The following is a 13,219-nucleotide window of genomic DNA, read 5'->3' as shown; positions in this document are numbered from 1 at the left end:
AACTAGTAGTACATTGTATACATGTGTACTTGTGTAGTATTGGGGTATAATACCATACCTGTACATGTGTACAATCATGTAATCATTTAGGTTACGTTTGGTTGGTCACATTCCCAAATGGGAATCACTTGGAATCACTCGGAATCATTCTCGCCCGTTTGGTTGGTCAAAAAAGTGCGTTAGGTTGGTCACATTCCACATGATTCCAGAATGGGAATCGCTGAGAATGATTCTTTTTGGAGAATGTTCATTCCACCTCATATGCTGGAATGAGCATTCTCATTCCGGAATCAAAAATGATAATGGCTGCCACGAGCCAAACAATGTAGCAACAGGTTCAAGTGCCTCAAATCATGCGCTCAGAAGTACCATGACTCTCTCAAGGAAACTAGAGTCGGGTAAAAGAAAAGACAGCCGCCGTTCCACAACGACATCATGGAATTGTTATGTCAAGTGATTCCTAATTGATTCTGGCGCGTTAGTTTGGTCAGGTGATTCTTGCCGATTCCCATTCCAGAACGGTTGTCATTTACATTCTGAAAATGCCCAACCAAACGCAACCTTAGTGACATCATTGACAGTCTGATTGAATCATTCATGCACATTTTACATCTTTCAAAGTATTCGTCTAGGGATTTAATTGAATCTCTTACACAACCTTGTTACATCTGCCTTGGCTTGAGTTTCTTTGGATTAGACTACATGTACTTCAAGTACATAATCATTGTACATGTACATGTATTTCAATTTTTCATTTTGATTTCACCGCCGAGTTTCATCCCTTGTATCTTTGGTGTTCTTCCTTTTTCCATGTCGTATTGATTGAATAAACCCGTTTAGATAATAAACATTATGACAGTCGAGTCTGGAGTACTAGTACAATGGACATGTACACTGTACATTGTACTAGCGGATGCTCGCAGCATGCTCGAGAAAAAACAGCCAATTATGCTTTTATATGCTTCACCAAAAAGACCAAAAGAACAGATAATGTAGTGTAGAAAGGAAAAGGACATATGGATACGAGTTAAGAGTAACTGTCCACCACTAGTGCACTGTATCTACACGTACATGTAGATACGATATACATGTACATGTATCTACATGTACATGTACGTGTGTATCTTTTACTGCTCTCGTCATTGTCCAGTAACAATCGACATTCTTTGTTCCGGTCGGACTGTAGCTTGTGCTCATTTCCGTTGCGCTTGCCTTCCCCTTTTTAGTCTTTCCTTAACCTTGAACCTTCCGAGTTGGAAGGCTGTTGGTTAGCGCTACAGAGATGTGTTGAAGTTAGGTGCCAGGACGTGGAATGTCTCAGTACTCTGTCAGTTTTGTGTCGAGTTGTTGCACTTTCTGACCATACATGTACATGTACATGTACATGACTGTACAGTATGTACAGAGTACTGTATAACACCTTTATTTCGGTGTAATTTAAATTTCGGTAACTTCGGTACTGGTCCTGGATCACCTAATTTAACATTACACCTAAATTTTCCGAAATCCAAAAATATGTAAAAATCATGAAAATCACTGTCAAAAAATCAACTTGTATACAGTCATATTATTACAGGGTGCGACAATCGTCATGTACATACCGGTATACATAATGATAAGTACGAGCCTAGCCGGAGATATTAGTGCAAGAGCCGTTTTTTTTTTTTTTTTTTTTTTTTTTTTTTGGTGCCATGCATGCATACCGAATTTATCCTTCCACCGAAAGGTCAGGGGTTGGCTTTTACCGAAATTTTACAACACCGAAAATAAGGTGATATAAAGTGGTGGACAGCTCGTATCCATACATGTACATGTACACTGTATGTCCTTTTCCTTTCTACATTTTTTTTTTTTTTTACAAAGACCACTTAATGCCTTTTTTTAATTAATACTGGCCCAACATACTGTACGAGTTTCAAAGAACAGATAATCGTCATGAAAAAAGGACTCAGACCATTGTCATGATGTGGACTGGGAGCTTTGTGGAAGTACAAGACAATAATACATGTACAATGTATGCAAGAGGAATACCAAATTCACAAGCAAACGCTGAACTTTTGGGAGGTGTCCTATACTGGCTATAGTGGCTGCTAAAATATTCATTCCAAATCGACAAGAAGCGCTACCTGTACATGTATGGTCCTTCAATAGCAGGTGTAAGTACATTGTATATACATTGTATATACATTGTACATTGTACATGCAACAGCCTCATTGGGCATCTGCCCTTGCCCTTGTTTGTCGGATGCCATTTTATGCTCCTTCTCAAAAAGGACCTGATTATGCCTTCAATAGCAGGTGTGTATAACAGCCTCATTGGGCATCTGCCCTTGTTTTTCGGATGCCATTTTATGCTCCTTCTCAAAAAGGACCTGATTATGCCTTCAATAGCAGGTGTGTGCATGTATAACAGCCTCATTTGGCATCTGCCCTTGTTTTTCGGATGCCATTTCATGCTCCTTCTCAAAAAGGATCCGATTATGCCAAAAATTATTCCTGCATAATCTGCTTACCCCTAGCCACCATCCCCATTTCCAATTACCTCCCGGTACCGAGAGGCGGGCTCACGCCCCTAAGGTTCTACGTCACTTAGGAGCGGGACATTTCGACAAGCGTCAGTTCGAAGAGGTCATATCGTCGAGAACCGTCTCGTCGCGGACACATTTCGAAACCCGTCACTTCGCTGCCACGACAACTCATCGCACGTCAACTGGGACCTGGGAAGTTCGGACCCCCGACGTTTCGAAGCGCCATTGCAATGTTCCCACAGCTGAACAGCTACAGACCGACTGCTTCAAAGTACAATACAGTATCGTGTAGTATTGTGTAGGTATTTTGTACATCAATGCAGTGACAGACTCACAGTCAAACCAAATTATTATAACAATGGCAGTTCTGTATCACGGGGAGTTGCAGTTCCACTTTCGGCGAGGAGAGAGAGAGAGAGAGAGAGAGAGAGAGAGAGAGAGAGAGAGAGAGAGAGAGAGAGAGAGAGAGAGAGAGAGAGAGAGAGAGAGAGAGAGAGAGAGAGAGAGAGAGAGAGAGAGAGAGAGAGAGAGAGAGAGAGAGAGAGAGAGAGAGAGAGAGAGAGAGAGAGAGAGAGAGAGAGAGAGAGAGAGAGAGAGAAAGAGAAAAGAGGTGCGATTCTTCTCCCAGCAAAAGCCATTGCTTTTGAAGGACGGAGTTATAACCAGGGAGTCGTGAAATGAACAGGCGAAAAGTTCAAACCAGGGATTCGTGAAATGAACAGGCGAAAAGAAGTGCGATTTTTCTCCCAGCAAAAGCGGGTGTGACGACGAAATGAACAGGCGATGTCGTGGCCATTCTCCGAACTGGTTCTCGTCGAATCGTCTGGCGCCGAATTTGACACACTCCGAAGTGTCCCCGTTCCTAACTGACTGTCTTCGAAATGACCGCTTCGAAAGGTCGCGCGACGAGACGTCACGCTCCGAAGTGACGGGACACCTAAATGGCTACTTGTACAGTACTTCCTCTTGTCTACCCCCCCCCCCCTCCCCCAGACGAAAAAGAAGTATACATGTACATGTATATGTAGTAGCCGACTGGCCTATAAAAAAATTGAATAATCACTTATTTCATGCGTGGTCAGAGTTAGACTGCTGTAAATAACACCATGAAGAGCCTGCATGTGGTCACCAGCAGTGAGTGGGCAAAGTGTTGTGGAAACCGTGTTCCGCAAAGGACGATCGCACTTCAGGTGCATGTACTACATGTAGCTCTGCATGCTACATGGCTTGACTTCGGGAAGAAGTAACAGCCGCCTGAATTCATACCGATATTTAAAAGAGCGTTCTCCGTGTAGCGTTTGATAGGAGGCTGAGGACGTGTTCAAGCCTTGAAAAAAGCCACCTCCATCCAAACTGCCATGGTCAAAGTCAATACGGAAATGATTACATGTACATGTACATGTGTATGATGAGCATCTATCCGTTTTTGTTTCGCTCTGTAAAGAGCACTTAGGGCTCCCTGTAACAAGACGGCAACGTCTGTAGGTCCTTCCCTATCAAAATAAAAAATTCTACTACTACTACTACTACTACTACTACATGTATAATAATATAACCCAATACTAGTACTAGTTCAGAACTAGGAATGGGTTGGCTCCCACACTGGAGCTCGCGCTATTCCGCCGACGACTTGACACTTGACTGACTCACGACTGCCATCCAGAGAACACGAGAAGTCCATCGAACCTTCGACTCGGCAAACCTGCAAGAAAGCACCACTCCCTGCTCAATACACAGTGTTTCGGGGAATTCACCCCTCATCAGTTGAGCTTGAGTAGGCTGAGGAAGATTGTGCCTGAAGAGCACCACTTATATAGTGCTGTCCAGGCACAAACATCACCAGGGATACAAACTTACAGAGACACTCCGTTTCCAGCGCGACAAACACCTCGTGAACACCAGATAGCAGCGTGAGTCAGTTATCGCTCCTGGACGGTGAGAACAGACGAAGAGGACCCTCGGTCATTCACAACGCTGTCACCTCCAAACCACCTAGTCGCACGCCCGCGCTGGGCACAACAGTACGAAATAGAGGTTGCGACTTCGGCGATGATTTTGTTTAGGAATGGGTTGGCTCCCACACTGGAGCTCGCGCTATTCCGCCGACGACTTGACACTTGACTGACTCACGACTGCCATCCAGAGAACACGAGAAGTCCATCGAACCTTCGACTCGGCAAACCTGCAAGAAAGCACCACTCCCTGCTCAATACACAGTGTTTCGGGGAATTCACCCCTCATCAGTTGAGCTTGAGTAGGCTGAGGAAGATTGTGCCTGAAGAGCACCACTTATATAGTGCTGTCCAGGCACAAACATCACCAGGGATACAAACTTACAGAGACACTCCGTTTCCAGCGCGACAAACACCTCGTGAACACCAGATAGCAGCGTGAGTCAGTTATCGCTCCTGGACGGAGAACTAGTACATGTATTATATAAACCTTGTTATAGTTCACGCATATTGTTAGATTGACAGCATGAAACAAGGTGGAGGACACTGTGTTCGGAAACAGTGACCTTAAGTTACTACAACCTCCCGCGGTTGGCAGAGCCCCGGTCTCTGCGGACCATCTGAACCATATGGGTGTCGCACCCGGTTCTGACCCTCATTATGCTAGGGTGGTAGGAGACTACTCCTGACGTCCGTCGTGTATTCTTTGGTCGCTCCTGGATGTCGTCCTGGTAGTCATGTAGCTACTTAAACCTCAACTTCTTTTCTTCCAACTTCTGCCCATGGCGTCCTTCTCTCAGCTCGTCAGCTGTCGACAGTTACTGCCACCACCATGACACTGTCGCGAGAAGGTGCTCTCTATAGACGGGGTTGGTGATGTCCCGGCGTGGCCATGGGTAGGCCTTCACCACGTCGGAACACCCCACGTGACCCCGGCTACACGTTGGTTACCTCCACTCGTTAACTTGTTTGTTGTTGATCTTGTCACGTAAACTAGTACTGGTCAAGAAAACTTAAAATTCATCTACAAACCTGAGCAACTGCTTCAATTTTGCTACACGTTGGTTACCTTCATCAGTACCGCTTGGAAATAACTCGTATGTTGTTAATGTTGTCACGTAAACTTGTACTGTAAAAAAAACTTGAATTTCATCTGCAAACCTAAACAACTACAAGTTCCTCAATTTGATCATGCAGTTTCGTTAGTTACGTGCATACCCTCACAAATTTAAAGAAAAAACGAGCTTGAGTTACGTCTTACCTGTTTCCGAACACAGTGTCCTCCACCTTGTTTCATGCTGTCAATCTAACAATATGTACATGTACATGTACATGTATCTACAAGACTGCTGCCTCGTAGGGGACGCACCTCCCTCCAAACGTTGTCTACATTTGCTTTCCCATTTGAAATCAGCCTGTACTTAAAAAGTTACCTGTAGCTTTGCGTGGCAACCCAGACTCAGGCTGTCTGCATGTTCTGGCAACCCAGACTCAGGCTGTCTGCATGTTCTGGCAACCCAGACTCAGGCTGTCTGCATGTTCTGGCAACCCAGACTCAGGCTGCCTGCATGTTCTGGCAACCCAGACTCAGGCTGCCTGCATGTTCTGGCAACCCAGACTCAGGCTGCCTGCATGTTCTGGCAACCCAGACTCAGGCTGCCTGCATGTGCTGGCAACCCAGACTCAGGCTGCCGGCATGTTCTGGCAACCCAGACTCAGGCTGCCTGCATGTTCTGGCAACCCAGACTGCTGTCTGCATGTTCTGGCAACCGAGACTCAGGCTGCCTGCATGTTCTGGTAACCCAGACTCAGGCTGCCTGCATGTTCTGGCAACCCAGACTCAGGCTGCCTGCATGTTCTGGCAACCCAGACTCAGGCTGCCTGCATGTTCTGGCAACCCAGACTGCTGCCTGCATGTTCTGGCAACCCAGACTCAGGCTGCCTGCATGTTCTGGCAACCCAGACTGCTGCCTGCATGTTCTGGCAACCCAGACTCAGGCTGCCTGCATGTGCTGGCAACCCAGACTCAGGCTGCCGGCATGTTCTGGCAACCCAGACTCAGGCTGCCTGCATGTTCTGGCAACCCAGACTGCTGTCTGCATGTTCTGGCAACCGAGACTCAGGCTGCCTGCATGTTCTGGTAACCCAGACTCAGGCTGCCTGCATGTTCTGGCAACCCAGACTCAGGCTGCCTGCATGTTCTGGCAACCCAGACTCAGGCTGCCTGCATGTTCTGGCAACCCAGACTGCTGCCTGCATGTTCTGGCAACCCAGACTCAGGCTGCCTGCATGTTCTGGCAACCCAGACTGCTGCCTGCATGTTCTGGCAACCCAGACTCAGGCTGCCTGCATGTTCTGGCAACCCAGACTCAGGCTGCCTGCATGTTCTGGCAACCCAGACTCAGGCTGCCTGCATGTTCTGGCAACCCAGACTCAGGCTGCCTGCATGTTCTGGCAACCCAGACTCAGGCTGCCTGCATGTGCTGGCAACCCAGACTCAGGCTGCCGGCATGTTCTGGCAACCCAGACTCAGGCTGCCTGCATGTTCTGGCAACCCAGACTGCTGTCTGCATGTTCTGGCAACCGAGACTCAGGCTGCCTGCATGTTCTGGTAACCCAGACTCAGGCTGCCTGCATGTTCTGGCAACCCAGACTCAGGCTGCCTGCATGTTCTGGCAACCCAGACTCAGGCTGCCTGCATGTTCTGGCAACCCAGACTGCTGCCTGCATGTTCTGGCAACCCAGACTCAGGCTGCCTGCATGTTCTGGCAACCCAGACTGCTGCCTGCATGTTCTGGCAACCCAGACTCAGGCTGCCTGCATGTGCTGGCAACCCAGACTCAGGCTGCCGGCATGTTCTGGCAACCCAGACTCAGGCTGCCTGCATGTTCTGGCAACCCAGACTGCTGTCTGCATGTTCTGGCAACCGAGACTCAGGCTGCCTGCATGTTCTGGTAACCCAGACTCAGGCTGCCTGCATGTTCTGGCAACCCAGACTCAGGCTGCCTGCATGTTCTGGCAACCCAGACTCAGGCTGCCTGCATGTTCTGGCAACCCAGACTGCTGCCTGCATGTTCTGGCAACCCAGACTCAGGCTGCCTGCATGTTCTGGCAACCCAGACTGCTGCCTGCATGTTCTGGCAACCCAGACTCAGGCTGCCTGCATGTTCTGGCAACCCAGACTCAGGCTGCCTGCATGTTCTGGCAACCCAGACTCAGGCTGCCTGCATGTTCTGGCAACCCAGACTCAGGCTGCCTGCATGTTCTGGCAACCCAGACTGCTGCCTGCATGTTCTGGCAACCCAGACTCAGGCTGCCTGCGTGTTCTGCACTGTAGGCCCAGTTCAGGGAGTTTGCATCGACTTGTTTCCTGTAAAAAATGGTCCATGCTTCCATGTCCATGTGCATGTCCATGTCCATGTCCATGTCCATGTCCATGTCCATGTCCATGTGCTAGCTACACATTACTGCCTAGTCGGTCTGTTTGACCAGCAGAAAGACCAGTTCGATATCTTTTCTCCACATAATTATTATTTTATAAAATTTTGTGTTACTCCCTACGTGGGAGCTTGCGCTATTCCTGCGAACTTGTTTTTTTTACTCACTTGACTGACTCACGACTGCCATCCAGAGCACACGAGAAGTCCATCGAACCTTCCACTCGCAAAACTGCAAGAAAGCACCACTCCTGGCTCAATACACAGTGTTTCGAGGAATTCATACCTCATCAGTTGAGCTTGAGACGGCTGAGAAAGACTGTGCCTGAAGAGCATCACTTATATTGCTCTCTAGGCATAAACATCACCAGGGACACAAACTTACGGAGACGCCCCGTTTCCAGCGCGACAAACACCTCGTTAACACCAGATAGCAGCGTGAGTCAGTGTCGCACAACGGTATTTGAGGCCTCCAAACCATCGAATTCGCAAGCCCGCGGCGGGAACAACAACGTGAAGAAGAGGTTGGTGTGACTTCGGCGGTGCTTGGGGAATTGTGTGTTGCTCCCTACGTGGGAGCTTGCGCTATTCCTGCCGACTTGAATTCTCACTTGACTGACTCATGACTGCCATCCAGAGCACATGACAGGTCCATCGAACCTGGGAGCAACACACAATTCCCCAAGTATCGCCGAAGTCGCATCAACGTCTTCTTAACATTGTTGTCTCCGGCGCGGGCTTGCGAATTAGATGGTTTGGCGGCAACAACGTTGTGAATGGCCAACGGTTCTCAGCGTTTGTTCAGCACCTTCATGAGCGACACTGACTCATGCTGCTATCTGGTGTTAACGAGGTGTTTGTCGCGCTGGAAACGGAGCGTCTCTGTAAGTTTGATGTTTGGGCCTGGAGAGCACTATAAGCAGGGCCGGAGGCAGGTTCCGCGGAGCGGTGCGGCCGAAGCCATCTTTAAGGGGGATCTGGGGTCCTCCCCCAGAAATTTTTGGAATTTAGACGGCAAATCCTGCACTCTGGGCAAATCCCTGTACAAAATCATACATCGAAACTTTTTCTCCCCGGTTTTGGACGTTCCACGTGGACCGACTCTCTCGCATCGTACCGGGAAATGCCTCCGGATGGCTTACGGTGTTGCCCCTGAAGCGCGAGGGGTATGATCTGTCGAGTACAGAATTCCGAGATCAACTTGCCATCCGCTATGGTCGGCAGCCGCTTGCCCTGCCAGCGCAATGTGATGGTTGCGGGAAGCCCTTCTCTCTTCAGCATGGCCTTGACTGCCCGAAAAGTGGACTTATTCAAACGAGGTCACAATGATCTGCGTGATAGCGATGCAAAGCTAGCTGATATGGCATTCGGTGGTGTTGTCGTCGAGCCGATCATGGTACCGCAGGATGATCGGACGGGGCAGCCTGCTCTTCGGGCAGATTGGCTTGCCCGGGGTGTGTGAGAGGATAACAGGGTGGCGTTTTTTGATAATCGCATCATTGATGCCAACACACCCAGTTACAGTACTCCCATTCAGGTCTGGGAGGCTACTTCCAACCGCGCTGCTAACGCGAAGAAAAAGAAGTATCGTCAGGCCTCCGAGGACCTCCGTGGGTCGTTCACACCACTGGTTTGTTCCACGGATGGGGTGCTACATCGCGAATACGCCAGCTATCAGAAGCGACTTGCTGGTCGCCTCGCCCTCAAGTGGGACAAGCCATTTTCAATCATCATGGCTTGGGTGCAAATTCGCAGCCAATTTGCTGTGTTCCATACAGTCGACCTCCGGCTACGCGGGTCCAGAAGGCGCCTGGCAGGCCTGTCGACGCAGGATGGTGCTGGGGTAGGCATCGGCCATTGAGAACTGAATTTCGTCTGTTTTACTTGAAATTTCTTGGAGTTTCCCAATGTATTGTACTTGAATAAAATTCTATTTTACCTTTCATGGTATCTCTATTTTTTTCACGTCTACATGACTTTATCTTGCCCGTAAAAGAGGCCGTTACCCCCGAAAAAAAACTTTTTGGGAAGTAATAGTTGGTACGGCGGCTACGGCTACCGGTCGTACCAGTGGCGCCGGCCCTGATTAGTGGTGCTCTTCAGGCACAATCTTCCTCAGCCTACTCAAGCTTACCTGATGAGGGGTGAATTCCCCCGAAACACTGTGTATTGAGCAGGGAGTGGTGCTTTTTTTCAGGTTTGCCGAGTGGAAGGTTCGATGGACTTCTCGTGTGCTCTGGATGGCAGTCGTGAGTCAGTCAAGTGAGAATTCAAGTCGGCAGGAATAGCACAAGCTCCCACGTAGGGAGCAACACATAATAGAGAGGTTCCGGGGTACGATTTTCCGTGCCAAAATCCGTATGGGCGGTACGGATTTTTTCCAGGCCTGCTCCATACGATTTTTCGGCACGAGAATCCGTGTAGACTGGCTTTCATACGAACCATGCTTCGTATGGAGATTTTGCGTCATCGGGTGCAGAAAGATTTTTCGCGTACAAATTTGGTACGAGAAACATCGATTTTTCGCGGGAAGTTTTGATTTCGGTACAAATTTTCAAAATAAAAAGGCATAGCGCGGGAATGTGACGTGTTTGCGATCGTAACCTAGGCAATGACGGCAAACACATAAGTTCCGTACCCCGGAACTTTTCACTGCTCGAAAACGACGTATAAAAAATCCGTAGAGCCTCCACGGATTTTGGCACGAAAAATCGTACTCCGGAACCTCCCTAATAGGGAGGTATATTCCCACGTAATCCGTGGGTACTTTACGTGTGTGTACCACGTGACGTGATACTCAGTGACCCACGGCCACGTACAGACGGTCTTTGTGGTCCACTTTCACGACAATAACAGAAATATAAGCACAAGATACTGCTGCTAGTCGCACAGCAAAGCACACAGAAAACGACAAGATGTTTCAATGAATGTAACAACACCCGTCCAAGCTAAAGGACCTACATCCCTGCCCCAGGACGGTATCTTGAAAACCCCCACACACTCACCACACGGTCATCATCCAGCTTCAGTTCAATCACAATACAGTAGTATTCTTTCCATGCAGATTCAATTGAACTCCCCTGGCACTAGCCATACAATCTGAAGCTGTACGTAACCATACAAAGGCCCGCGACGCACACACCACCCCTACGTTTTTTAACTAAAAAAGAAAAGCAGTCGTGACTGCCACAGCCACATGGCCAATACGATTATTATATCGATAAACACACACCCAGACGTCAGGGGTGGGAGGGTGGGATACAAACTGCACCAACTAAAAGCCACTGCGAAGTGACAGGAATGCGGTCAAGCACAACATTTTTGCTGAAGCAAAAAGTTGCAGGGAAATCCCAAAATCAGTGCGATTTTACATTTATTATTATTATTATTTATTAAATGTTTAATAGGGCATTCCCACAGGCCTAAGGCCTTCTTACGGGGTACCCTATATGTTTTTGTATAGATGAGCGGAAGTCTGATACATGAGCCCCAAATGTCCAAGTTACCCACAAAGACACAAGCTTTCCAACTCTCTTTGGCCGTTGGAAAGCGTACCTTTTCTGATCCACGACATACCGTGTATGGAGGCTTACCCACGTTCCGCCACAACGTGGGTGAAAATCAGAATGGAGCGCATTGTGCGAGCTGTGAGGGTGCTCAGCTGAAGAAGTTTCCGAAGCATGAAATCAAAATTAATATTGGATGAGCTTCTTAGGCCCGGGTAGCTTCGTCTTTGACCAGGTTTGGGCCTTTCGCTTGATGCTTTTGTTTGTTCCGTGTGACTAAACACAACATTGCAACGTGGGTGCCCTTCATCCACTTCTTTACCGTACGCGTTTCCGTTACGTGGGAACTAAACCTCCCTAATTCCCCAAGTATCCCGAAGTCGCACCAACATCTTCTTCATAATATTATTATTTTATAGAAAAGAAAAAGGATCAAGGAACTACAAGTTACGTTATAATGTCCACTAACACCACCAGTTACTAAACAATCAGCTAATGCGATAACAATGCACGACACTGACCGACGGTGCTGACGTTCTACAACTAACTGGCTAACAACTCTAGCACATCTTGGATGCGCACTCCAACAGCCTTCCAACTTGGAAGGTTCTAAGTAATAATTATTAGTTATGTGATAACATATACATGTACTTGTACGTGTATAAGTGGTGAAGGTGAGCGCAACCAAGACAAGCACGTCAGCACCATCGATCATAGTCGTGCAATGTTATCGCATGAGCTGATTGTTTAGTAACTGGTGGTGTTAGTGGACATTATAGCGTAACTTGTAGTTCCTTGATAACCGCAAATTATTATCTCCTCGCAGTTTGTTTGTAGTTCCTTGGTCCTTTTTTCTTTTCTATAAATACTTTTATATCCTTGACTCTCCATCCGAGTCCATTCTTCCACATCTTATTATTATTATTTCATCATCAATCCCCTCAGTCTTGGCAATGGAAATCTTCTTCGCAAACAACAGCACCAGATGGCTTGGCCGGCCACGCGTCACACTTCCCAGCGTGCTGCCTCAAGATCTGCAGAAAGCCGGGTTGGGTAGACTCCTGACTCTGGGAGATCTGCATTCATTCGCTCCGGGCAACAGCTGCCTGCCGTAAGGAAGGCTCTGTGCGAGGCAATTATATTATGTTCATCTAACTAGAATGTAGTTACAAATCAATGTAATCCCATATTATTAGCCCGACAGTGCAACGTAACATCAAACTGGATATATCTCCTTATTTTGCTCTCTCCCTAGGCCCTATGTTTCTCTCTCTCTCCCGTGGCCAGGGAATATAGCATTATAGGCCAATATGGAGGAATGGGGGGGGGGGGGGCGATAGCCAGCCATGGCAGTAAGCAAAAACAATGCAAAATATACATGTATGCAGATTGAGTGTCATGTATGTATACATGTACATGTATATACCGGAGGGTGTACCCAGTGCGCTGTACCCAGTGCGCTGACAGTGCTCAACACCGCGGAGGCAGAGCGTAATACAGAACAGAACAACAAGGACAACTTCTTAGGTACATGTACATAATAAACAGCTTCACTGTGCAAGATTCAAGAATTATTATGATGGTTGGTGTGGTGATCGCGTTTCTACGGGTCCGGGTAAGAATTTTCGCCACGCATCCCCTGCGAGGAGGTGCTAGGTCGCTATCCTAGGCAGGATAGATACATCATGTACATGTAAATGTACAAGTGCATGATGCAGTGTACATGTACATGTATGGTGGTGATGGGAACACACAGTACGCGTAGTGCTCGGAGTCGTAGTCGTAGATCTACGAAG

This window comes from Sycon ciliatum, chromosome 1 (genome assembly GCF_964019385.1).
Source record: "Sycon ciliatum chromosome 1, ocSycCili1.1, whole genome shotgun sequence".
Lineage (NCBI taxonomy): Eukaryota > Metazoa > Porifera > Calcarea > Leucosolenida > Sycettidae > Sycon > Sycon ciliatum.
This window is presented reverse-complemented; position numbering follows the sequence as displayed.